Source organism: Ictidomys tridecemlineatus, unplaced genomic scaffold (assembly GCF_052094955.1).
Source record: "Ictidomys tridecemlineatus isolate mIctTri1 unplaced genomic scaffold, mIctTri1.hap1 Scaffold_170, whole genome shotgun sequence".
Taxonomy (NCBI): Eukaryota; Metazoa; Chordata; class Mammalia; order Rodentia; family Sciuridae; genus Ictidomys; species Ictidomys tridecemlineatus.
In genome coordinates, this window is record NW_027521478.1 from 3,718 (window position 1) to 31,020 (window position 27,303).

Genomic DNA, 27,303 nt, shown 5'->3' on the forward strand with positions numbered 1-27,303 from the left:
TCACTCATCCCTGTCAGGGGACTCATGCACTGGTTAGGTCAATGCCTTAGGACCCCATTGTTTCATCTCTGAACTTTCTAGTGTTGTCTCACACAGGAGCTTTGGGGGGACACCACAGATCTAAACTGTAATACCTCCCTCCACCTGGCAAGGGACCTGCAAGGGAAGAAAGGTCAGGACATGGGGGAGGACTCTTTGCTCCAAGAAAAATAGTACCTTTAGGCACCTGTAAGGCCCAGAGCGTGACAAAGAGTGACAAATTCATTCCCACGAGTGAATCCTTAGATGACCAATACTTTCCCCCTCACCCCCTACACTGCACCCATCCTGGTACAGAGGGTAGGAGCAGCAAATGCCAAGGCAGAGGGCAGAGAGGGAAGTGGCCCCAACCCCAAATGCTCCCGGGTCAGAGTGGGTGGGACCGGTAACTTCAAAGCTGCAAACCTGGTGGGGTGTGTGGGTTGTTGAGCCCCAGTTGTTTGCTGCCCTTTTATTTGAGCACAACCCCCAGGCACAAAGGTGAGCCCCCATTATAGTCTGCCCTGTCGACCTCCAGGCCAGGCCCAGGCTGGTCTTGGGGCTTGAATCACCTCCTTTCCCCACCACTGAGGAACGACCCTGCCCCTTAGTCTACCTGCAAGCCTTGTCCACATGGTCTGCTTTGGAGAGTCTTTCATTTTTTTTTCTTCATTGAGATAGTATTCGCAAATAAAATCATACATAATTAAAGCATAAGATGTGAATTGCTGTACATGTCCATTGCCCAGTGAGTTCCAAAATCAAGTTAATTATCATGTCCATCACCTGATGTGCGTACCTGCACCCCCCAACACTTAACATTTACTTTCTCATGCTAAGTGTTAACTATAATGACTGTGCTGTATCACAGACCCTGAGAGCTCATGCATCTTATAACTGACCAAACCTCCCATCTCCACATGTAGCCCCAGGCCACCATGTGGAGTTTTGTGCCCTGGCCCTGCTGCTTTCCTCAATGGATAGAGGGAAGGCACAGCTCTTCTGTTTCAGGATGATGGTGCCCGCAGTGCTCCTGGGGCAGCATTCCTTTTCTCATCATAGATCTAGGTCTAGATATAGACACAGACATTGCATTACTGCACAACATTTTCTTGTTTACAAATTAGTTTTATTGAGATATATTCCACCACCACCAACAACAAAAATATTTATTTTAAATTGGAGAGTTTTGACAAATACAGAAACCTATTTAGTCACTACCACAGTCAAGATGTGGCATATTTCCATTTCCCCAAAATTCCTTCCTGTTCCACACTCACCAAAGCTCAACCCTGACCCAGCCCCAAGCAGCCCCTGATGGCTTTTCCATCCCTTCCGATGGGATTCATCACTTTCAGATGAACCTCACGGAAGTGGATCATACGTGCAAATTCCACGTTAATCAAGAACAATCTGTCCAGATAATAAAATGCTGATATTTTTCTAGAAAATCAACTGAAAACATGTTTTTTTTTCCTCCTAATGAGAAAACTGATAACCATTCTCTCTAGAAAGCACAATATGAAGCACAGACTTTTTGACCATATTCCAGTGACCTCTAAATCTACCAAGCCTCCTCCCTCATCACACTTCCTTTAATTTACCTGTATCTATTTTTCCTCTAATGCCCTACTTATTTGGCTGGAGTACAAGAATGCCACTTGTGTTCTGCTTATGATCATAATTTTCTTGAATTTTTGATTATGTACTGATTTTTCATGGGCAAATGTATTTTCAAGATTACTGTGCTTATATTCACCTATCATTTACCTAAACTGATTTTGGATCCATTGAACAGGAAGGGTAAGATCCTAAACTACACCAGAAAGTGAGTGAAAGTCACAGTGACTTTTTGTTAACTTTGTGTGTGTGTGTGTGTGTGTGTGTGTGTGTTTCTATCCTTCCCTTTTTGAAGCCTGCTTTCATGATCTTCCAATTCTCTGAGGTCCTTAAACCTTTATAAGGGGGGATTCCAAGTCTGCCCTGTCCCCATGTTTTCTATGTGCTTCTGAGTAGGGTAGGAAGGGAATGAGTCAGGATGACCCTAGTGCTGATTCCAGCACCCTGATTTTAGCACCCTGTGCATAGAGAAACGTGTAAACAGGCAGAACTGGCTGGCTTGGGAGGTGGCCACCTCATGTCCCAGGGCCTGACCCTCTGCTGAAGAGTCACTTGTGGGCTGTCTGCTCTGCATCCTTGGACTGTTCATCCCTTGGAATTTTTGTGTGGGGACAGAGACAACTCTAGAACTACAGATGAGGGCACCGGTACTGCAAACATTCTTCCCATCACCAGTTTTCTCAGTCCCACCTAATTCAAGTGTTCTGCAGTGACCTTGTGTTCAAAGACATTTAGATGATATGCACAACATTCCTATCTCATTGTGGTTGCTAATCCTGAGGCAGCGCACCTACTGGCCCTCCACTACCCACTTGGCCTCACCCGGAGCAGGACTCCCATTCCATGAAGATTTGCACTAGGATACCAACCCACTGGCCCAAATCCCAGGTTCCACACACACATCTGTCCTGAGCTGAGCCAGAGAGAGTCTGGAGCTCAGATAAAGAGAAGACTGGTCTGTCTTTCCAAGATAGGAAACACAGAATGGTCAGGGCTGGGGAGTCAGTCTGTCATGAGGTAGGAGGAAAAATAGTCTTTTATTTATTATTTATTTATTTATTTTTATTGGTTGTTCAAAACATTACAAAGCTCTTGACATATCTATTTTATACATTTGATTCAAGTGGGTTATGAACTCCCATTTTTAGATACAGAAAGAAAGTGTGCAGGGAGCACAAGTACGGGAGACAGAGCCCGAGACTTCCAGGTTCTGTTAGTTTTCAATTCCTGGCTCTAACCCAGCTGTCCTTTGTGTGTTGGTTTCTATGTGATATTCCTTTAAACTTGAATAAATTTTCTAACTTTGCTCATGGTAATTTGGAGTAGTTTCCTGTTCATTTATAGCCAAATGAACTTGGAATAAGGTGCAACCAGGAAATGAAGCTGCACATGACCACATAGCTGATCCATTTCATGGGTGAGGACACTTGGATTCCATGATGCTGGAACAGAAAGCTGGCCATCAGTGATCTGAAGACTGAAATCACTAGTGAAATGATTGTTGGGTGGGTTTTGGAACTTGGAACATTTTTCTAATGAGACTGAGGCATTAGGGGCTCAGAAGGTCAGGTTGAAGGATGTCAGGTTGTGCTGCAAACACCCTTGGGCTTCAGCAAGGTGCCAGGGCAAGTGTCAAATCTGAGACTGTTGCTGCAAGTGTATATCAACAATCAGGTCAGTTATGCAACCCTGCTCCTGAAGGCCTCTCTGCTCATGGTATAGGATCGGAGACTACAGAGAGTCCATCCTAGAAGGTAAACTGAGATGCTTCTGTTACACTCTGCAGCAACCTACATCCAGAACTAAATTTGGCACATCAATTATGAAACAGGGAAGTTCTGGCAATTGGGAAGCTCACAGAGCCAACCAGGCAGAGGCAGAATTTCTTTGCTGGTGTCCTCCACACCCAAAGGCATAATTCATTAGGCAGAGAACTCGGGCACAGCTCTCCAGCTTCCTTCTAAGAACTGAAGCCCACAGGCACAGCCCGGCTCTGGCTATCCTGCTTAGCAAGCTGTCTGGAGATGGCTTTGAGTAAACGCAGACTCCCTAAATTAAATCAACAGGCTGCCAGTTAAGATTTTACAGGATTTTTGTTGCCAAGAAAACCGTAGCCTGGACAACAGGGTCTTTAGATGGACACAACTGCACTGCCAGGCATCTTGGGCCTTCAGGAGAGCACAGGCCCAATCCTGGAGGCTGCCAGCTCCCCGCAGAAGGCTTCAGGAAACCACAGCCAGTTAATTCTGCCCCAAAGTTGCCCCAGGGCGGCTGTGAAGGACCCTGGAGAAGGGCAATATCTTCATGGACAGAAGATGGACTGGCACCACTGACTCGCCAAGGGATTAGCTCCAGGTGCCAGCAGGGGTCAACATGCAGATGACCATGAGCTTTGTCAGGTGTCCAGCCGGAGCTAATTTGCACCTCAAGCTGGTGACCAATGTGTGGCTGTGGGCCTGAAGTTGCCTCTTTTGTTTTTAAGTGGGAAAATGATATGGCTGTGTCTAGCCTTCCTCCCAGGGTTCCCTTCAGGTGGGACTCGAGGGTGGATGCTTATCATTTTCTCTACAGGCTGAATGAGTTTCTCCTGGAGGAGAAAGAGGCCTTGCCTGTGACCCAAGCCTCACCTCTGTGTGCAACAGGAGCCGAGAAGGAGCAGGTGTTGGCAGGTAGAAATGCACATGGGCTCCCTCTGCCGTGGATCTTGGTATGGAAACCTGGCCCACACAGGGCTGGAAGATTTTATTTTTCTGGGAATTTTGAATCGGATCTAGGAGACAGCAAATGGATTTCTCTGTGTGGCCTAACTACAAAGATGCCAGTGCCTCTACTTAGCAGTGGCAGCCATGGGCACAAACAGCAGAAAGGTGGTCTGCAGAGAAGAAGCAAATGTCTCTGCAAAGCAGGCCGGGGTGGGCTGGGGGACAAGAGAGATGCAGAGCTGCTTCGTGATTGCTTGCCTGACTCATTTCTGGGATGGAACCATCTTTGGGTTCCATGAAATAGTCTTGACTCCTTTTTTTACTTTTATGGTAACTGTCTATATTTAAATAATCATAGATTCAGAAGGACTTGCAAAGATAGTACAGAGAGGCCCCATGGTCCCTACTCTCAGTTTCCCCCACGGTTGCAATTTAGGTAACTATAGTACCATGTCAGGACCAGGAGCCCACAGTGGTGGAGTGTGTCTTGGGCCATTTTACGGCCCTCATAGATTTGTGTAGACACCGCCACCCTCAAGATGCAAAACTGCTCCATCCCAGGAGGATTCCTTTCTCTGATACCTCTTTAGTCACCCTCCACCCCCATTCCTAAGCCCTGATAATTACCAATCTGTTTCTAAACTCTGTCATCTGGTCTTTTTGTGACTGTTCTATCCATGGAATCATGTAGTTGTAACCCTTTGAGACTGGCCATCCTTCCCCCACTCTGAGCATAATTTCCTAGAGATCATTCAAGTCACTGCATCAGGAGTCTATTCCTTTTTCACATCCAACAGTAAGTATCCGTGGTGTAGATATACCGGTTTGTGTAGCTGTTCACCTCTTGAGGGCCTTCTTCGGACTATTATGAATAAAACTGCTCTAACATTTGTACACAGATTTATGTGTGAATATGAGTTTTCATTTCCCCGGGAACAATGCTGAGGAGAGCAATTGCCTGGCCCCTGGTGTTGTAGTTTGGATCTGGGATGTCCTCTAAAGCTTCCTGTGTGGAAGGCTTGGTCCCCAGCTGGTGGCATTATTGGAAGGTAGTGGAAATGTTGGGAGGTGGGGCCTAACTGGAAGAGGCAGGTCACCGGGGGCTGCTCTTGAAGTGTGTATTTTGTCCCTGGACCTTACTGCTCACCCCCACTCTGTCTGCTTCCCAGCTGCTGTGGGGAGGTAAGCAGCTCTGCTCCACCCTGGCCCTGCACCATGATGATCCACTTCACCATATGCCCAGAGACAATGAGGCCAGCCAACCATGGATGGAACCTTTTGAAACTATGAGCCAAAGTAAACCTTTCATTCTTTTAAGTTATCTCAGGTATTTTGTCACTGCAATGAAAAGCTGACAAACACATCTGGTAAGTGTGTGTTAAATCTTTTAAGAAACTGCCAAACTGTTTTCTGGAGTACCATTTTCCATTCCTTCCAGCAACATCTCACTAATCTAGTTTCTCTGCATGCTCAGTAGCATTTGGAGTTGCAACTACTTGTATTTTACTTTTTTAATAAGTGTGTCGTGATTGCTCACAGAGACTTACACTTGTATTTCCCTTATGGCTAGTATTGTTGAATACCTTCTCATGTGTGTATATGCTATCTGTATATTCTCATTGATAAAACATCTCTTCATATCCACTGTCCATTTTCTAATAGGATTGCGTATTTTTAAATGTTTTACTGTTAAATTTTAATATAAACTTTTCTTAAGAAAACAAGTTTGAAATGGGCCTCTGCTACTTGCACAACTGAGACTTATGGATTGTCTGTGTTGCACTTAATGACAATCACGATAATGGCTGACATTTATTAAGCCTGTACATGTGCCAGACACTGTTCTCTAGTGACATCCAGGTCTTAGCTTACTTGATAAATGTTTTGTTTTTCTAAGCAGAGTATATTTTGTTATAAACATTAACTGCCAATACAATTTAGTTTACAAATCTAATCGTTGGCATAAACAAACAGCACAGACAATACACATTGCTTAAATTCTAATTGACTGCATTTATTTGTGTCTCAATTTACTGAGAGAAATGCAAGCCACTGCTCTGAGTCAGTGAAATAAGCGTTCACATTTTAAAAAGTGATGTCATGCATGCATGTTTTTCATTAGTGTTAGGTAAATTCCTGACAATTGTCAGTTCAACTAATTCCACATAAATCTCCCAAACCTTTGTCTCCTCCTAAAGTAAAGGCAGAAAATAAACACCCATTTATATTATATGTTTTTACAAAATCACATTGGTGCAAGTAATATGGACACACATGTGTTGATCACGGCTTCTGAAGTGAGGCAAACACCCCATTTTCTGAGGTTTAGAAAGAGGTCAGAGGCTCTGTGAACGTCCCCAGGGAGACTATCCAATTGGACTTCAGTAGAACTACCTGGGTCAAAGGCAGGGGTCCCTTTGGGGACAGAGGTGCTCCTTGTGCCCCAGTGGCTGCAAGTGTGTGATTACAGGGTGATCAGGTCATTGGGCAGCAGCTGCCCTTGGATTCTTAGAGATAAATGAATCGGGTCCCCACGGTGCAGCCTGGCAGTGTGTGGAGATTCAGGGTCTGAATGCTGTTTCCACAGTGCAGCCTGAGCTGTGAGGAGCTGTGAGAGTCTGCACAGAGGCAGGGGTATGTATCTGCATGGCATGGGGGGCCACACACCTTGACTGAGGTCCAGAGGCAGCACCTAGGGAACCAAACCCCACCCACCCACCCTACCCAACACTGACCATTAAACACATACCCGCCCCACTCAACACTTACTCGGCAGGTGCAGAGACAGTCTCTGGTCTTGTCTTCTTTAGCAAAGTTTCCTGGGAACTTTGAGCACCAAGCTGTGACGAGCTCAGCCCCTGCCCAGCCTCTCTTCCGTCTTCTCCCTGGTCTCAGTGCCACCCTTCCAAGCTTCCTAGCTTTGACCTCGCTGATTCCTTTGGTCTCTCCCAACCCCTTCTCCTTTGGACTCGATGCCTGTCCCGTTTCCTACTAACTGTACGCTTTTCTTTTCATCACTGCTGCAGGTGACTTTGCCTCACCCCAGGAAGCCCCAGGACTCTCCCACTGGGAAGATGTCCAGGCAGTAGCTCTGCCCAACCCTCACTCCCTCTCTTTCCAATATTATTTTCCCTTCTCTGCCCCAACATTCAAATTGAGGCCTCACCACTGAACAGGTGAGGTTGTTTGCAGAGTGTCTATTTGTTATAAATGGGGTAGATGCTCCCTGTACAGATTTTGTGTGTGTGTGTGTGTGTGTGTGTGTGTGTGTGTTGCCCACAACAACCTAGCACTCAAACAGAAGCTAGATAGAAATGGAGCAGCCCTCCCCACTTCTCCTCTTTCTTCTTTGGTCTCTGCTCTCAGGTAGTGATGTCCTGCTCCCCCTCACCCCCACTGTCCCCACCCCACCCTCCTTCCCAGTGAACATGGAGGACTCCACCAGGTGCTTCCCTCCCCTGGCAGCAGAGGATCCCTTATTGGGTGCCATCACCATGGCAACCCCCTGTCTCCACTCCCCCTCCCTCACTTTTCAGAGCCAGCAGATCTGTGGAGTTCAGCTCCTTAGGGCCGGGAGGGAAGGCGGGTGGAGAAGGAGGGAGGGATCCTGACAGCCAGGGCATTCGTACATTTGAGGTTTGCTTGGATTCCAGATCCTAGCTTGGCATGCAGTGCAGCCTCCATTGCCTCCACGCACTGAAGGAAATGCTTTTGCTATCCGCAGGCAGTTCAGTTCCCTCTGACATGGGCCATCTTGGCCTGAGACTCCTGGGTGGTGGCCTGGGACACTCATGGAGAGTGTGTTGTACAAAGGCACTTACTGGACGTGGAGCAGAATGATGTCTCTCCTGCTGTCCCTGCAGCCCTGTGGGGGGAGTTCAGGAGAGGACAGCTGCATAAGCTGCAAACCCCAAAGTCAGGTAGGGCTGTTGGTCATTCTGACACCCCCAGGCACCCTGACAAGCATCCTTGAGTCCTGATGAGGAGTCATCTTGGGAGATATATGTCCATGTGACCCCCCTGCAGAAGCTCGCAGGGCCTGGGCCCCAGCTGCGGGAAGCAGGCCGGGGTCTCCGCAGAGCAAACATTCCACTCATCCTCTACATTCAGCAGGCCACCTTCAGATCCTTGACAATGCTGTTGTAGTTAATAAAAGGATTTCAAAGCATGGGCTGAGTTCAAGGTAACCTTTAATCATTATGTGCAGTCTCAGTGACCAGAGGTGTGGTGGTCGAGGGTGAGGATGATGACATTGATGGGAGGTGATGTCATTCTGAAACATACTGCACAGGGATGATCCTCAAAGTCATCAAGTCATGTGCAAGAATCCCAAAACAAAAGGACAAATACTACATGATGTCGCTTATATGATATACTTAGAATCAGACAAATTAATAGAGTTGGAAAGTTGATCAGAGGTTAGGGAGAAAAGAATGGCTTTAATTGTTACAGATGAATGTTGGCGAGATGAAAAACTTCAGGAGATGGTTGGTGACAGTCACACAACACTGATTGTATAGAGTGCCACTGAATGAGATACTTAACAATGTCAGTGGGCTGGGATGTGGCTCAGTGGTACAGGGCTTGCCTAGCATGTGCAAGGCCCTGGGTTTGATTCCCCACACTGGAAAAAGGGGAAAACTTACATTTTGAATGTTTTACCACCATTAAAAGTGAGTCCTTCCCAAGAAAACTGAGTGAGGAAGGTTGGGTAGTAGATAGTGAGGATGGTCACATGGAGGTGCCCCCAGGAGGAGTCCTGCTCTGCAGGGCACTTCAATCCTCCTGCTGCACCTGCCCTCTCCTGTCTACAGGCTGATAGTGAGCAGCTAAGCCTCCTGCATCAGGGGCTCCCTCCTGTGTTCCCTGAGGGCACAGAAGGCACTATAGATGACCTATCCTCTCCCTCTAGGATCCCACCACACTTAGGAACCTCCAGGGTAAAAATTAGTCTGGGTTTCTACCTGTGGCTCCCTCTGGTAGACCCAGGCTGGTCATGTGGGCTGTGAGGACTCACTGGTCCTGAGGAAATGCCACAACACAGATGTGGCTGACACCTCCTGAGGGCTGCCAGGGGGATGCCCTGCTCTCCTGGGACCCCTGCATGAAGCCCTTGCCAGCTCCAGGCCTGGGCTTCCTGCAGCCCCTTCCCACCTTGTGAGTCACTGTCCTAACCCACCAGCCTTCTGACAGAGCTGGAAACAGGCATCAAGCATTTTGGGAAGCTATTTTTAGGGTTCATCTGTTCTATCTTCTTGCTTCTCTAGATTCCATATTCTCTCACCCCCAGATTTGAAGGAGCTAAAGATTCTCAAAAATCATTCATGGTTCCCCCAATGTGCAGGCTGTGCCTCACCCCCACCTTCCCCCTACCACTCTCTCCCTTCCCTCTCGCCACCATCACTCTCTGCCTCCCCGGCTCCATGGGCAGTGGGGAAAGCAGCCCTTTGTCTGACATCATCTCCCACTCCCTGGCCTGCTAAGAGTTACTTGCTCAGTCAATCCCCATTCCACCAGAGGAGACTGTCCAATTGCCATGAAACCTACTGCTGGCCAATCAGAGAGCTCGGAGGTGATGTCATGGTGAGAGAGGAGCAGTGGTGCTGATGTTGAGAGAAGCCGAGGGTACCACTAATTGAGGGAGTGAGGAGAGAGCAGGTCGCTTGCTTCAAACTGGGCTGCAGGTAAGAAGACATGAGATGCAAAGGGTCCGAGGTTTTCAAACAAAAGAAAGAAACAAAATAGCAGCCACCATGAGGAGAGGTGGAGGGTCTGGGCCCTTTGTGTTGCCTTTGGTTTCACTCAGTCATTTAAACTTTGTCAAGCCTTGGGGAAAGCAGGACCAGGCAGGAGATGGTGCTTGGCGAGGGGCGAGGGGCCAGGGTGGGACCCTCACTTTTGTTCCAGAGCTCAGGAGAGAGGAAGTGTGTAAGGAGGTCCTTGGTGAGTTATTTTTGCATTAAAATATTTTGTTGCTGAGGGAGAAAGGGTTGGCTTGGAACCTGGTTTCCCCTGGAACTGCTTCTGACCTGAAGACCCATTTCAAGCCTGAAGCTGCCCTGTGTTTGACAGTTTCAGCTTTCCTGGTCTTTCTTTCCCATTTTCTTTTTTTTTCCTCTGGAGGCAACTTTTTTTATTAAAGTATAATTGGCAAAAAAAAGTATATATTTTTTTAATATCTGTATACGTTATGGTATGATTAATTCAAGCTCATTAACGTATCCTTTACCTTGTATACTTAGAATTTTTTGTTGTGAGAACATGAAGTACTCTGTTAGCAGTATTCAAGTATACTATATGTTATTAACTACAGGCTTAACAATAGATCTCTTTAACTTATTTATCCTGTCCAACTGAATTTTCACCCTTTGACAAACATATCTCTGGCAACCACCATTCTACTCCTGTGCTTCTACAAGTTAGATTTTTCAGATTCCACATGTCAGTGAAATCCTGAAGCATTTTTCTTTCTGTGCCTGGCTTATTTCACCTGACATAAGGATGTGTTCTGTAGATATATCTGTATGGTTGCAAATGACAGGATTTCCTTTTTTTTCCTACTCAGAGTAGAATTCCATTCTCTTTGTGTATGTGCATGTGTTGGGGGGGGGTCTTCTTCCATTCATTCTTTGATGGGTAGTTACATTGGCTCCATATTTGGGGTATTGTGAAAATGTTGCAGTTAACATGGAATTGTAGATATGTATGTTTGATATAATGATTTCATTTTTTTGGATATTTACCCAGAAGTAGAATTGCTTGTTCATATGGTCCTTCTATTTTTAATTTTTTTGAGAGAATTCCACACTGTTTTCCATAATGGAAATTCCTACCAACAGTGAACAGGTTTCTTCATATTTCCATCAATCCTTATTGCTATTGCTTGGATCTTGAATATTCCATGTGTTGAAGGTATAGGTCTCAGCCTGAGGTGCTACTGGGAGATGGTTTTCTTTCCCATTTTCATCCTTCTCCTTTGTCTCTCCATCACCTTACTTTCTCCTCTTGGTACTAAGGATTCAATGAGATCATCCCCTCTGCCTCGCCCCACCCCACCATGAGGTCAACCTGATCCTACCTGGCGGGGGAATGGATAAAAAAAAAAATGTGGCATTTATACACAATGGAGTATTACTCTACATTAAAAAATGACAAAATCATAGAATTTGGAGGGAAATGGATGGCATTAGAGCAGATTATGCTAAGTGAAGCTAGCCAATCCCTAAAAAACAAATGCCAAATGTCTTCTTTGATATAAGGAGAGTAACTAAGAAAAGAGTAGGGACGAAGAGCATGAGAAGAAGATTAAACAGGGATGAGAGGTGGGAAGGAAAGGGAGAGAGAAGGGAAATTGCATGGAAATGGAAGGAGACCCTCAGGGTTATACAAAATCACATACAAGAGGAAGTGAGGGGAAAGGGATAAATAATACAAGGGGGAGAAATGAATTACAGTATAGGGGGTAAAGAGAAAAGAGGGGAGGGGGATAGTAGAGGATAGGAAAGGCAGCAAAAAACAAAAAAACTCTGAGGCTGCAGGAGCGCAGGCCTGCCACGCCCTGGTCCTCCCTCTTCACTCAGACCCCCACCATTCCAGGAGTTTAGGCATTTTCCTTTTCTCATGCCTGGGACCCGGGACCCGGAGCTTTGATGTCCAGTGGCCGGCTCTGTCTCATGTGGTGGTGCTGACTTTGTTTTATTTCTCCCAGGAAGATGTGATCAGGTGTGGAAGAGCCTCATTGTCCTGAAGCTGGGCAGGTCTGCAGGATATCATAGGCGGGTAGGTCAGACATGTTCAGGGTGCCCTTGTCTGAATACCCCAGGCAGGGATGCCCCTGTGTCCCAGGGACAAGAGAACACTAATAGGGGTTGCTGGAAGTGGCCTGCTGGAGCCTTGGGGAGTGAGAAGATCGAAGGGAATGTGGGAGAATCTGTCTCCATGGAAGCTGAGGCCCCCTCTAGGGGTTGGAGAGCTCTCCCACGGGTGGGTGCCAGGGGGAATGAGATCATACATCAGATGTGGAAATGATCATAGTGCTGGAGTGGAAGGAAGGCAGAAGGGGCAGTTTCCCTCACTGAAGCCATTCAAGAAGAAGGGGGATGACCACCAGCAGAGAGGCATTAGAGGAGACTTCTGTGTTGCATTGGAGATAGGTTTAGTGTTCCTCACTAAGACCTGTTTAGTAGATTATGAAATGAATTTTGTGGATTATAACCAGTATTTCTTTTAATTATATGAGATAAGGTAGAAATGAAAAAATTAGAACACAGCCAATATAATGGGTAAATTAGGTTTTCTCTGCCTTTTTACTTATTAATGTATTTTCAGTTATGTGTGTATTTGTGAGTATGTGTCTATATCAGGAAGTACACTATATATTGTACACTATATGTGCTCATTGGCAGATACAAAATGAATGCCTGAAAGTTACAGTTCATTCCAAGTGTTATTTTAATTGGGAGACTGTTTCTTTCGTGAGATACTGTGTTCTAAAGGTTTGGTCTAGCATGTTCCTCCAGAGTCCAGTGTTTAGTAGACATACAGTAGTCCCCTCTTATCCATGGTTCTGTTTTTCTCTTTTTCAGTTACTTGCAGGCAACTAAGTCCAAAAATATTAAGTGGGAAATTCCAGAAATAAGCCATTTGCAAGTTTCAAATTACTTTTATCAGTATATAATGATAAATACTCTATTTTATTACTAGCTATTGTTGTTTATCTCTTGCTGTGACTTATTTATAAATGAAGTCTTATCATAGGTATGTATGTGGAGGAGAAAGCAGTATATCCTAGATTTCAGGCACCTGTGGGATATTTTGGAACGTGTCTCCATGGGTGAGTAGGACTCCAGGTTATACTGTTGGTGGGGTGTTCCTCACATTTTTGCTTGGATGAGTGGTTCATATCTAGATTCCATCTTGGCTCCATGAAAGGGATCTGAGGGCCAGGTGAGACTGGCCACTTTCCCTCCTTTGACCAGGCAGTTTAAACCACGTGCCTTCTCTAGAAGGAAAGAGGGTTGATTGACAGTATTTAAAACATAGCAACACAGATTGACAAATGGGGATATAATAAGATAGTGGAACAGGAAAGGACACAGGGCAAAGAAAGCAGGATAGGTGAGGAGGAGAGAGGTCAGAGTCCACCTTCAATTGATACGCAAAAAGAACAGGAATGTTCAGATCTGTTTTTCTTGATTTTACATATAGGATTTCAAATTATCAAGATCATAATCAAAGAAAAGACTAATTTTTCCAGAACACTTAAGATCCTGCATTCTATGTCCCTTTTTACAGTTTTATATTGTTTCCTGCTTACCCAAGGACTTTCATTTGGAGACAGAATTCCTAGAAAGTTTGAAGTCATAGATGGAAAGAAATGAGTTTTTATTTACTTTTTTTGGAAGAGGCATAGAAATTTGGGTGGAATTTGTAATGAGGAAAAATTCAATTTTTTATATTGCTTATTAGAGGACCAAACTCTTTGTTAGCTTGAGAAATGAACATGAATCATGCATTACCTGGTTTGCTTGTTAAATTAGCTTTTGCTATATTTAGAAATGTAAAAGTGTGGGAAAGGTTGATTTTTCTGTTTTTGTTTGAGAATGAGCAAGGACCTCCCCCCCATCCAAAAACTCACCCTTACCATTTATAGTCCCAATAGGAAGGTAGGAGGATCACAGATACATGCACCCCACACATATTCCTCTCCCACCTGCCCCCACTCACATGTACATACCTATGTTTCTCCCCCACCAAAGCCCAAAGCTTTTTGCTCCTTTCTTTTAGAGCTATGTGCCCTGCCTGCTTTGGGTCCTGCTGTCAGAGATGAGAGGCAGAAGAACAAGACAGATCAAAAGGGGAGGGAGCCCGCAGTGGCTGGCCTGGTTTATGACAGGCACTGGCAAATCTAGAGTTTATAGAACAAGCTGGAGAATGTGAATCTGGGGGAAGGAGGACAGGAAGTGTGCTGGGAGTCGCTGGGTCCCTGGACGGGCATCTGTGCCTGAAATCCAGACAGAAAGGGGAGCAAAGTGCAAAGTGCAGAGTGTGTATGTGAGAACAAGTGGATAGACAGCATCCAAAGCTAACTGCTCCCTCCACATGCAAGGGACTGTTGACCCAGGGTCAGGGCTGCCTGCCACTTACATTCAGCATCTCAGACACAGCTGTCTCAAGAAGCATACCATGAGGGCTTTCTGGAGAAAATTATTCCAAGAAGTACTGTAGATAGTAAAAACTGATCAAATTAAAAAAAAAACTTGAATACGAAAAGGACATATAATGGTCATGAACAACCAGAACAATAGCGTTTAGAGCCATCTAATTATAGTAAATGTATTAACAAAGCTGAATGCAAATGTCAAGTATCTTAGGCTAGGGATATGTTGAGTAAGGTGATCATGTAGTCTTTCTTACTACTCTGCATAGTGCATACAGTAGGTTTTAAAAAAATATTTGTTGAGTGAATAACATTAAAAAAAGAAATTGGTAATGATAATACAAAACTGAAAAATCCAGATCATTTTGATAGAACCAGGTTTGTAGAGAGAGGAAATAAATTTTGTTAAATCTCTTATCTCATGCAAAGAAAATCAGTGGACACTATTTTATACTTAACTTATACTTAACTTGTGTACTTATAGTTGTAAGTGATATCTATTTAAAGTTAAAATTAAAGTAATGCAAAAAAATAAGCTCTGGAGAAGAATGAAAGAAAAAAGAAATAAAAATGATGTTGCAAAAGATAAGGGGTCTCTTTCAGTATAGTTAAATTTGGGCTGGAATTAGAACTCTGATCTTTGGGCCTCAGACAGGCACTAGATTTCCTAGACCCTTTGTCTCTTCATCTGAGAAGAGATGGGAAATAAAAATCTAGAGATTCCCTTGACTCCTTTCATCTGTGGGACTGCAGAATGGGCAAAGAACTTGACCCTCTGGGGATGTTGACAAGTTCTCTTGCTTTTTCTGTCCAGATATGAAAAGGACTCAATTTATTATGCTTGATAGGTTAGGTGTAGGCTATCAAATGGGGATTGTCTGAGGCCATAGCTAAACCCAAGGACAGCTTAATGGTAAGAATTTAAAGCATGAGGTCACCCAGGATAGGGAGGCAATTTGGAGATAGTCAACTTCAACCATGTGCCATGGGCATCTCTTCTTGCTCCCATGTAGGGGCAGGGCTGGGTTTGAGAACAGCATGGAGCTTTGTCAGGAACAGCATGAAATTTGATGTAAAAAGATTATGGTTCAAATTATGCCTATCCCTTCCTGCTTGTCCCACTTCAGGGAAACAAAATTGCTAAACTGACCATGTGGAAAATGGGTCCAATCATATTCATTTCATAGGTTTCAGGGAGAGTGAATGGTAAAATGTATACACATGGATTACAATAATGCAAACATAATAGACACAGGAAAAAACAAGAAAATGCTGAAAGTGTAAACTCACTAGAGTGCAAATACTTATTTTCTTTTCTCTGTCAATAGATTTTTCTGACATTCAGGGCTAGTATGTTTGCAATTGAAGCAGTTTGTGTAAGGTGCATAAGCACACATGTACCGGGAAGCTCCTGGTTAGCCATGGTGCACTGTCAAACATCCATGTCATTGTCAGGAGTGAAATTACAGAGCTTGCTTCAGGTGCTTGTGCCTGAGACTGCTCCTGACTCTGGGACCCCACCCAGAGCCTGACTCACAAACCCAGTTCTCTGCCTGTCCTGAATAATAATTCACACCCTGAACTTGACTTCTGCCATGCTGAATCTCTTGTATATATTGAATAGGAGATTAAAAATAGCCTGGGAAGTCCCATCACTGTGGATTATCTGGGGTTGTCTAATGGCTTCCTCTTGGCATAGCCATTAGAACCTGGAGGGCCTCCTCAGACCTAGGCCTCCAAAGTTCTGCTGTCAGCAGCAGGTCATTCCTAGAAGCATAATTATGCTGCATTCTGAAGCTCTCGACCATTTGCCGTCTCCTCTTGAAGCCCTGAAAAGCAAACCTAAGAGGAGCTTTGATACTACCAGTCCCCAAAGCCAGTGAATCACACACCATTCTGTCTGCCAGCCCCCTCTATGACTCACTCATCCCTAAATGGTCTTTACTCTAATCCCCCTTTCTTCCTTGATGACATGGTCCACAGTATTGCAGGAGACCCTGCTGAAGACCTGCAGAGCATCTGTAGAACTCCCTAAGATTCCCCTCCTGGGGTTATTCTAGGACTTAACAGAGGACTTGGCATGGAATTCAATATTTATAAATAGTGTGGAAAGACTGAAAACCACATTCATGAAAAAATAATTTAACTCCTTTTGATTTTAAACTCAAATAAGACACATGCTGCCCATCAGAGCCCCTGGTCAGCATGAAATAAGCTAGGTTACTGTTCTAAGATGGTACAATTCCAGTCAAATGTAAAGACATGTGACACTGAGGTCACTTAATGCAGCTAATACCAGGTGAATATAGAACTTGACCTGGACTCCTAAGAGGCCAGTCCAGTGCACAGCTGGAAGAAGCCCTTCCCACTCTGCCTGTGGCTGGAGGACCTGGCTCAGCCTTCATGGTTCCCCCACCGTGAAGCTGTCATACCAATTCTGTGACAGAGTTCCTATATTTGGCCTCCAATATCCTTGCCAAGGAGAGCTCTATTCAAACCATTTGGTCATCCATTAGCTGCTTATCCCTCAAAAATAGTCCGCGTGGGCCTGGGCACATCCTGAGAGTCCTATTTGGGCATTTCTTAGAGTGACAAGAACAGTGCGACTCACTGTGCCACGTGGGCAGTCAGAGCATCTGGGAGGCAGTGTGCATGCTGGGAGGTGGCAGCACCAGGTGGTGCCTGAGCACTCAGCACTCTCCCCTGCCTGTTCCTGTTACTAACCGACTTGTAGAAAGCCGGGGAGCATGGTCCTGCTGATGCTCCCTGTGGCGTCCTGTCTGCATGCTCACCTTTGGATGCTGCTCTGCTGGCCTCAGAGTGGGCTGTTCCTCTCATCCAGCCTGTGTTTGAAGGGGTGAAGGGGCCAGTGTGAAGGAGAAAGGTGCCAACGCTGGAGTCCAGATGCTTGGGCTCCTGACCTTTCTCTGCCAGCAACTTGCTGTGTGACCTCAGGACCTCTGTCCCCAGGAGGAAGTCACTAGCATTTCTGATGGGATATTTTTCCTGCGTGGAATTGTTGTGTGCAATGCAGGACATTTAGCCTACCTGGGCCTGATGTCTCTCATCATGTGCTCATCAGAAAGTCTCTCCTGTTCCCCAGAATTGAGACAGCTCCTCCGGGAGAGTTCCCTGTTCTGTGATCATGCATCTGTTTAGTGATTTCCTCACCTCTGACATTGTGGTGTTCAAGGGAAATTGCGGGTACTGATATTTTCACTTTAGGCATCTTCTCCTCCCCACCATCCCACCATGAGATCCCTCTCATCAACATCTTCCCTGATTCTAGGGCTTCCCCAGCAGCCAAGCCCTCCCCCATTCAAAACTTACCCCTCTGTGTCTGAGGCCTCGTGGCTGACTCTCTGCTTGGTGGGATGATCCCTCACCAATTTATGTACTGAAGCTTGAGCTGGGGGAAGTGTATGGATGAGTCTGTAGTTGGGAAATCAGTGCTGGGTGGGACACAAATGACAGCCCAGGTTGGTCTCCAGCCTGCCTGTACAAAACATTGCCAGCCTTCCCCTCCTAATCTTTTCCCCAAGCTGACACTGCTGCTGAATCTCCTTGTGCTTGTACTTGAACCTGCGCACAGAGAAGGTTTCCTGATGGAACACACACAGGCTCAAATCCCAACTCTGCTTCTTACTGTCTGTGTGACTTGGTGTCCTTTACCCAACTGTGCAGAGCTGCCATTTCCTCATTATCAAAAATAAATTGAGATATGCCTTTGCTTTTCCTTGTACAAAGTAGATGCTGAAGAAATGGCAGCCGTTGTTATTGCTGTCCCTGTAAGCCTCACCACTGCCCTCTCCTCTCATTCAAAGAACACCAAAGCCTTTCTAACTGAATATAAGGTACAGACTCCTTCGCTGGTGTGGAGGCCTCTGTGATTTCCCTGTCCCATTCTAGTGTTCAGTCCCAATGTACCCTGCATCAACCCAGTGGGTCCCCTCTGTTCTGAATAAACCCAGTCCACCACTCATTCCACTGTCAAGATGCAAAGTCATTTCACCATTCTAGGCATTTCACCTAAATGGCATGATGGCCCTTCATCACCTGGGGTAAGGCCGCACTGGCATCTGGGCCAGCTGAAGCTGAAGTCCTCTCCTACCTGCTGTGCTGATGCATGCCCAGGCCCACAGGGGTCACTTGACTGACCAGTGGTGTTCCTACAAAGTGCATTGGAGCATGCGCTAGGCTGTGTTTTGCTGTGGTATGACATGGCATGAATGTTGAACCACCTGTGCAAGATGACACTTAGGTCACACCAGCAGGCCGAGTGCTGAGGAGGCTGCTGTCCTGGCTCCACTGACCACTGATGCCAGAGGCTAACCAGGGTGCCACCAGGCTCCTCTCAGGCTGGGTGCTCCTTGGCACCCAGAGGTCTCTCCAGAGGTCTTGCCTACCCTCTGCCCCCGTATCTTCTGGTCCTTCCTCAGAGCATCCCATACAGAGCAGATCTTTCAGATCTTGGCTGCAACAGAAATGGTGTAGCACTTAGCATGAGGGTTTTTAAGGGTCCCATGTACCCTGAGATTCTTGTACACAGATGCTCTTGAGGAACAAATCAGACCATGTGCAAATGCTGGTTGCTGAGATAAGGTGGAAGAATCATGACTTTGGCTCATGGTTTTGTTATTTACTGAGGGTACTGGTTTCCTAGGGCTGGAGTACCTCACCATAAAACAGTGGTGAGGATTTCAAACTCAAGGTGCCAGCAGGGTATGCTTGCTCCAGAGTTGCAGAAAAGATCCTTCCCTGCCTCTTCCAGCTTTTGGTCACCCTGGGCATTCCTTGGCTTGAGGTTTCTTCACTCCAATCTCTGCTTCCATTTTTGTATGGCTTCCTCTGTGTGTCACTCATAGGGACTTGCCATTGAACTTAAGGCCCACTTGGGTAATCAGAGATGATCTCATTTTGGAATCTTTAATGACATCCGAGGAAATCTTTTTTTTTTCCCTAATAAGACCACATTCACAGTCATTAGGATTAAGATGTGGATGAATCTTACTCAACTCACTCTACTGAATGAAAATGTCACTTGGCCTCTCTGTCCCTCAGTTTCTTCATTCATAAAATGCAGATAGTATTGCTACTTCACAACACAGTTATGAAAACTAAAGTAAAAGAGTGTTTACATTGCAAATATTCTATGAGTACCAATTTTATCATGCAGATTCTGATCCAATGGTCATCACCAATTCCTTGACCATGCACACTGCTGATCAGCTCTGTGACATCTCCTGTTCCCTCCTTGGTCTTCCTCCTCTGGCTCCTGACATTCTCTATGTTCCCCAAACTCCTAGCACAGTAGCTTCCATGTAGAATGTTCTTAAATACATGGCACATTTTAAAATTAATCCATAGCCCTAGGCCATGGCTTGAGTTCTTAGGACCATGGAGGAAGCAGTAGTGAGAATCTAGTTTCTCCCCTGGCCACTAGGGAGGAACTTAAAAGTCACAAGATGGGGATGCTTGACTTGGCTCTGCCACCTCAGAACTTTGTGACCTTAGTCTAGCATCTTAACTTTTTTGAGCCCCAGGTCCCTCATCTGAAAATGAAGCTGATGATGTCTCTCTTGTGGGCCTAGCTCTGGCTCAGTGAAGCTCAGCTGGGATGCTGTGGGTGCGAAGTGCTCCCTAAGCACAGCCTCATCCTCATTCTGGCTTTGGCCAAGGGCTACATCCTTTGACTCCAAGTACTTGCCCCTGCTCAGCTCCCCTTCTTTTTTCAGGTGGGCTTCTCTGCCTCCTCTTCCATTTCTGATCCATCACCCAGGTTAAGGTCCAAGGCCGCTGCCTCTCCTGGCAAGAGCTTCCTCACTCAGCCCATTGCCTTCAGATAGCCCGGCCCTGAGCAGATTATGCAGGCTGCAGACACATGACTGGGGATTTCACATCCAGGCACTAGGCCTGCCTCCCTGCTCGGGTCCCGCTGGCACCATCAGGAACAGCCTGATACCAGAGAAAGAAGGTCCATTGTGTGACTCAGGAGAGGCCTGGCAGGGGCCTCTGGACCCAGCACATTGAGGAGAAAGGAGACCAAGACTGTGTGGGCAGCTAGAGCTAGGTCAAGTCTGTGCGCTCTCTAGTCACACAGACCCTCTGAGCCTCATTCTCCTCACTTGTGAATGGAGACGACACTCCTAGCAGGGCTGAGGGGAGGACCACACTGACACAGAGGAAAGGACCCTGACATTCATGACGCATTCTGTGTGCTGGTGCAGGGCAGAAGCTTTTCTCATCTAATTGGTACATCTCTGTGCAGAAGGTCAGAAAAGCAAGGTTCGGACATGTGACATGACTAGCCAAGAGTTGACATCTGCAATCACACTTCACTGGTCTAGCTCTTACCCCAGAGCTGGCCCCGCTACTCACAAGAGCTCGGACCCTGGCTCCTAGTGGGAAGGCACCATGGCTCTTGGAGGAAAGGGGCTCCAGTTTGGCCTCAGTGTCACTTAGCCACGTGAGAAGGCAGCCTGCTGGCTCGTACCACCTTCCACTGGCAGAGTGACCAGTGGTCAAAGATGGAGTGGCCTGGGTGACAAGCACTCTCCAGAGCCAGCCCTTCCTGTCTTCAGTGAGCTCCAGGCAGTGCCTTCGCTGCTCTCCTACCTTCTAACTATCTCAAGGGAGCCCTGAGGACACTGAGCTTTTTCACCCTGACCCTGGCCTGAGCAGTTCCCTGGCAGAATGACCTTTTCACCAGATTCTGACCTGTCTCTTATGCTCTGACAGGGGTCCCTCCCTGGCTCCCCTGGCCTCATGCTGAGTAGGGAGCCCATCTCTGGCTCCCACAAAGCCCTGATGTGTCCATTTGTGTCTATGAATCAACCAGGTGTGATGACACTGGGCCTTGATTCTTCTCTTTTTGTGATCCAGGGTTGTTTTTAGTGGGCCTGGGCCAGTGGTTCTTGGAGGGCGGGCAAGAGGGAGGCCATCTTGAAAAAGTTTTAACATCTCTGTCCAACTCTCTCTCACCCCATGTCAGAACTGGCTGGAGACAGGTGGGGTGTAGAGACGGAAGTTAAGAGGGGTGGTTATTTTTAAAAATACCTCTAGGCAATTCCTACTGGAGACTGGCCTCTCACTAGCATCCTTGCCTTGGGAAGGCCACTGAGCTGCCCAGGGAGACAGAGGAACACCCCTTGTTCATAGGGGTTTGGGAAACTCAAGTTCACATTCAGGCCTCGAGACAAGGAAGCCAACAGCAACATTGGCATTAGTGCCTGAACTTGACCCGGTTAAGTGGAAGGGTGTGAGTATTTGGGATAGTGAGAGCTGGTGGAAAGAGGACCTAGGGGTGAGGGCAAGTGCAGTACCCCAAGGTTCCTCTGCAGTTGTATAGAGACCCTCCTTAGGCTGATAATCTATCAGTGGTAAACTATTTCTTTTTTTGTTTCAGAGTTTGACCATGTCCTGAGCTGGTGAGAGACGCCTTCTGTGACTTTCAGTCAGATTAGCCACCAGATCCCAGCAAACATGACCCTCGCAGGTAGGTCCCCACATGGCATGGAAGAATGGGCTATTTTTCTGCACATAATGATTTATGGACGCACAGAGACATGTCTACTTGCAGGGCCAAGTAGAACCTGACCCCAAAGTTAAGCAGAAAAGGAGACACACATAATATGAAAACAGGCCTTCAATTTCTGAAAAGTAATGCAGGCCAACATCATCATCTAAACTTGGCTGTCAGATAACCCAAAACCACACTATTGGGAAACTAATAATGTATTGCCCAGCTGTGCCATCTCCCAAATTAGTGATTTTTAAATTTTTTTTGTGTGTGTGTAGTATTGAAGATTGAACTCAGGGTGCTGTGTCACTGCTACATATCTAGCCCCTTTTTAATATTCTATTTTGAGGCAAGGTCTCACAAATTTGCCAAGGGTGGCCTTGAAATTGTGATTTTCTGGCCCTAGCTTCTGAAGTCGCTGGAATTACTGAACATGCACCAGTACACCTGGCCCCAAAGTAATGATTTTGAAAGTGAATAAAAATAAGTGCAATTAGAATTTTTTGACCACCCTCTCTCCCCCCAGTAACAATTTCTTCTTGTGCAAACATTTTGCCTCTGTGCTTTTAGCAGGTCTAACCTCAGGCCTGGGAAGAGAGCACAGGGGTAGAGCATGGAGATATCTCCCATGAGGAGGAAGGGCTTTTATTCTTGTCCCAGCCTTTGTCCCACCATGGTGGCTCCTGACCATCTCAGTCCCCAGGTGGTGGGTGGGAGTATAACTGAAGTTTTTCTTCCTTTTGCTCATTGGTGTATTTTTTCTTTTAAAGTTTTTTAAATGCCCATTCAGTATTTCTGCAGTCACTTATGTTTTCAATTGTAAAAGAGCACAATTGGCTCTGTGCTGGGCAGGTTGCTGCTGAGAAGGCCTGAGAATGCTAAGCACAAAAGCATGTCCACTATCTCCAGGGAAGTGGGGAGAGATGGACAGGGGTCACCACTGTGGCCTGGGCGGCTCTGAACTGTGACCTCCAAACACAGAGGGAATTGGTGGTGGTGGAGATACACTCTTGCCTCATGGACACCAGTCATGCTGGCTTTGGCCACTGTGCTAGGAAGGTCAGGAAGAGCAGCCCCACTTAGCACCCAGTGTGGAGCAGAGGGACAGTGATGACTCCCTGTCCTGTCTTCTTCTCCACCCTTTGTGTGGCACTACCCAATGTTTCTGGTAGAATGGAGCATGGATTTTCTACATCCCAATGCCAAAGAAGTGACTCATCCAGGGTGAGCATGGGGAGACAGAAAGCTGGGTCCCAGAGTCAAGCTGGGGGCTGGTGGTGGTGCTTGAAATCTATACCTGAGGATGCCTGGCATTTGGTGCTAGGAGGGGAGAAATACTAGATAGGGCCACTGGGTGCTCTGGAAGGGGACAGATGAGGGGCTGAATCAGACGCCACAATCCTAAGGAGGTGGTTCCAGATGTGAGAGGTGCAGGTGGCTTGGGTGCATTTCTGGAGCTAAAAACTCCAGACCAACTCATGTAGATGTGGGTCTCTGAGGCCAGCCAGGGTCCCCAACTTTACCTGCCTGATGTTTCCACAGCCTACAAGGAGAAGATGGAGGAGCTCCCACTGGTGTCCCTGTTCTTCTCCTGCTTCCTGGCTGACCTTCTGAATAAGTCATCTTACATATATGAAGGTCAGTGAGGACTCAGTTGAGGAAGAAAGGAGTAGAGGCTCCCTCCTGTGCATGAGGGTGCAGTCCCCAGCCCCCATTTTATGAAACTCTCCTTCCCGTGCACATGCTCCTACCCAGAGTGCCAGGGTCCAAGCTGCAGGGGTCTAGCCTGGGGCACTAGATGGCAGCTGGGATCTGAATCAGGCCCTCTCTAGAGCACTCCCTCTTAGCTTCACCTTTGTTCATTTCTTGAACAAACAACACCAAGGGGAACCAGGCAGAGAGTCCACCCTCAGGAACAAACCAGAAGGGAAGAGGGGACACGGGGTGGTTGAGCGGTCTCCTAGGAAAGGAGGAGATTCTCCAAGAGTCTGGAGGTGGGAAGAGGGCTTCCTGCCTGGGCTGTGGTGGCTGTACTGCTCGGGGCCAGTTTCAGAGATGGTTCCTAGACACTGGATGTCCAGGTTCTCCTGCTGGGTGTGGGGGACAGGTCACCTCCTATTTCCTGTTGAGAGGAAGGGGTGTGGTTGGCCTGGCAGTAGGTGACGGTGGGTTTGGATGACCTGGGATTGTCTTTTCTGTTTAGGCTGGTGTGGGAAACCGTGTAGGAGGAAAGATCAAAGCCAGATGAAAGACAGTGCTGAATGGACAGAAAGAAGAGAACAGGGTAGGAGCAGTCAGTGTCCACAGGCCACACAGTCAGTGGGTAGCAGGACGAGGAGGGGCCTGGGTGGGCAGTGGGTAAAATGCACCACTGTCTGACACCAGCAAGGACAATGGGTGAAAGAGCTAATCCTCAGAGGAGGCTGGTGGTAGAGGCAGAAGCCAAGGCAGCTGCTGTTGCTGTGGCTGGTGTCAGACATCACATGTCCCCAGGGCCCTAATTGAGGAGCCTGGGGCCTTACTGTGGCTATGGACCTTGGGCCCTATCAGCCCTCTGACCTTAGGTAGCAGTGCTCAGGACAGAACCAGGCCCATGGCCACTGGTTTGTCACAGGGACCCAGCTCTCCTGGTCCATGTGCATGTTTTAGGGGTCCCAGCTATTCTTCAGCAGGTAAGCAGTCCTCGCTTTCATCATGCAGCAGACACAAGGGACCTGAACTGGTGCATCATCTTGGACATGGAAGTCATTGAACTGGAAGTCATTGAACTGAACAAATGCACCTCGGGCTAGTCCTTCAAAGTCATCCTGAAGCCACCTTCCTTTGATGGGATGCCCGAGTTCAATGCCTATTTTCACTGGCGGCAAGACCCATCACTGGAAGAGATCCAGAAGAAACTAGAAGTGGCCGAGGAACGAAGGAAGGTAAGTGCTTCTCTTTTTTGTTTCGCTCCCTCTTAGCATGGGCAGGAGGGAGCTGGAGAAGATGGTTTCTTCTCCAGGGATCTGTACGTTGTGCAGGCCCTGGCTCTGGTCAGCACGTGCCAGCCCCTCACCCTGATGCTATCCTTTGAGGGGCACCAAGGCCTCTACCAAGTACCCTGTGGGCGGGAAGCAATCTGGGTCTGATTTCAGGCTTCCCCAATTAATAAGGGATGACTCGAGACAAACTCTTGAAAAAAAAATCTACAGTCACAATAGGAGGGGGCATGGGCTCAGAGGCCATGTCCAAAACAAATAATTGAGGCTGGTCTGGTGATAGAGAGTTTGAAAGACTATTTGCAAACACTTCTGTCTCATTATACTACTGCCTCACAAGTCCATGGTGGTAAGCAGAACAGGCATTATCCTTGATGTAGATGAGCAAACCAGTCAGAGAGTCAGATGACTTGTGCTGGATGACATAGCTAACATGGGCAGAGTTGGGACTAGAAACCAGTGCTTCAGCTCTGCGTCCAGGTGGCTCTTTGCTTGCCTTTGTTAGAAAGAAAAGCCCACCATTGTGTCACTAGGCTTTCATCACTGAGAGGGCATTTGGAGACAAGGAAATGGAAGCTGGAAACCCAGGGCCCAGGAGCTCACCTGAGAAGCAATTGGAAAGGTTCACACTGGGGAACATGAGCTGTGGAGGTAGGATAGACTCCAGGCAGCAAGGTGCCAGCATAGACATTTGAGAGGGCATCTTTCTCTGGGACCTTGATCCTACTCACCTTTATTCACTGGAGGAGACAGCAGGTGGGGTGGGAAAACCTTCTGGGCCAGTCTTTGGGTCACCAGTGGTCTACACCAGAATTATTTGGTGCAAAGTTTAAAACTACACATACTTGGACCCTGCCACACACCTACTACCATGGCTTTCTAGGGTTGGTCTCTGGGGACCATAGAGGTTCCCAGGTGATGCTGACACATGGTGGAGTTTGAGAACTACTGCTTGATCTACACTGTTCTCTGCCTCCAACCCATGGGAAGTTCTAGGTCCTCTCTAGGGACAGAGCTCTAGATTAAGGTCTAGCTTGGGAGCCTGGGTTGCCTCAATGGGTCTACTTCAAGTCAATTCTGCCATTTGAACGTGATTATACCAGGGACTGGAAGGCGGGTCATTTACCCAGCACCTGCCAAATGCAAGGTGCCATTGTGGGAAATACAAACTAGAAGACAAGAGGATCTGGAAGTTTTCACAGTGAGCAGTAGCATGAGGCAGGCAGGATGCAGCACTGCAGGTGGACACTGCCTTCACAGAGCTCAGGAGGTGCCAGAGCCGCCCTCCAGGCCCTGCCGTGATCAGAGAACGTGGCCCACCTTGAGGAGTCAGCTGAGGCCATGCAGCTGGCCATGTAGCTGGCCATGCAGCTGGCGGGCCGCAGAGGGCGGGGCCTGCCTTTGGGCTGAACTACAAATGAAGGATCTCTTACCATAAGAAAGCAGGTGAAGGAGGCGGAGGGGGGTGGGCAATAAGCAATAAGGGGAATGGACCAGGAACTCAGGCAGATGGCGCAGACTGGTGACTTGTAGGCGGGGCTTGCAGTGGTCCTGCTCTCCTAGGGGCTCCTCTCACACAAGCTACCCCAGCAGCTCCCTATAATAAGTCAAGCCAAGCTGCCAGTCCAGCTGTCACAGTAGCCAGATAAGGGGGAAAGAGGCTGGGGGCTCTGCGGGAGGCTGGGACCCACCTGTCCCTGGGCTCACTCACCTGCCGCATTCTGCCACTCCCAGGACGCCTTGGCCGACACTGCTCCGCTGTTCCTGATAGCCATCCTGTGCTGCCCTTCTCTCACCCCTCTACCTTCCTTTAGGCCCGGGGAAGCCTGTGTGACCTGCCCTGTCCCTCCCTTTCTTCCCAGGACAAGCATGCGGAAGAGGTGTGGAAAAACAAGGAGCTGAAGGAAGAGGCCTCCAGGTAAAGCCCAGAGGCCAAAGAAGTTTCCAGGAAAGCTGTACAGTCCCACAGCTCCGGTTCCAGCAGCCTCCCCCCGTCGACTGCTCTCCCAGCGCTGGGTTTGGAGAGGGGGGGGCCTAGGGGCGTTTCCTCCGCTTTTGGTGTTTGTACATGTAAAGAATTGACCAGTGAAGCCATCCTGTTTGTTTCTGGGGAACAATGATGGGGTGGGAGAGGGGAAAGAAGGAGAGTTTGGAAAGGAGAAGAAGTCACGGACATTGCGACACTACCCACTGCAGAATCAGGCCACCAAGGCCTCCAATTTTCATGGCTCTGCCTGGAAGAGCAGCCTCCAGGCACCCTGTTGAGGGAAGATGTGAACAAGGGGCAGTGGAAGTTCAGGGTGAATG

General features: G+C 47.4%; 1 pseudogene; it reads left to right on the plus strand.

Moving 5' to 3' along the window:
- Nucleotides 1-26,918, plus strand: LOC144372825 (stathmin-4-like; annotated as a pseudogene).
- Nucleotides 26,919-27,303: the final 385 nt, after the last annotated feature.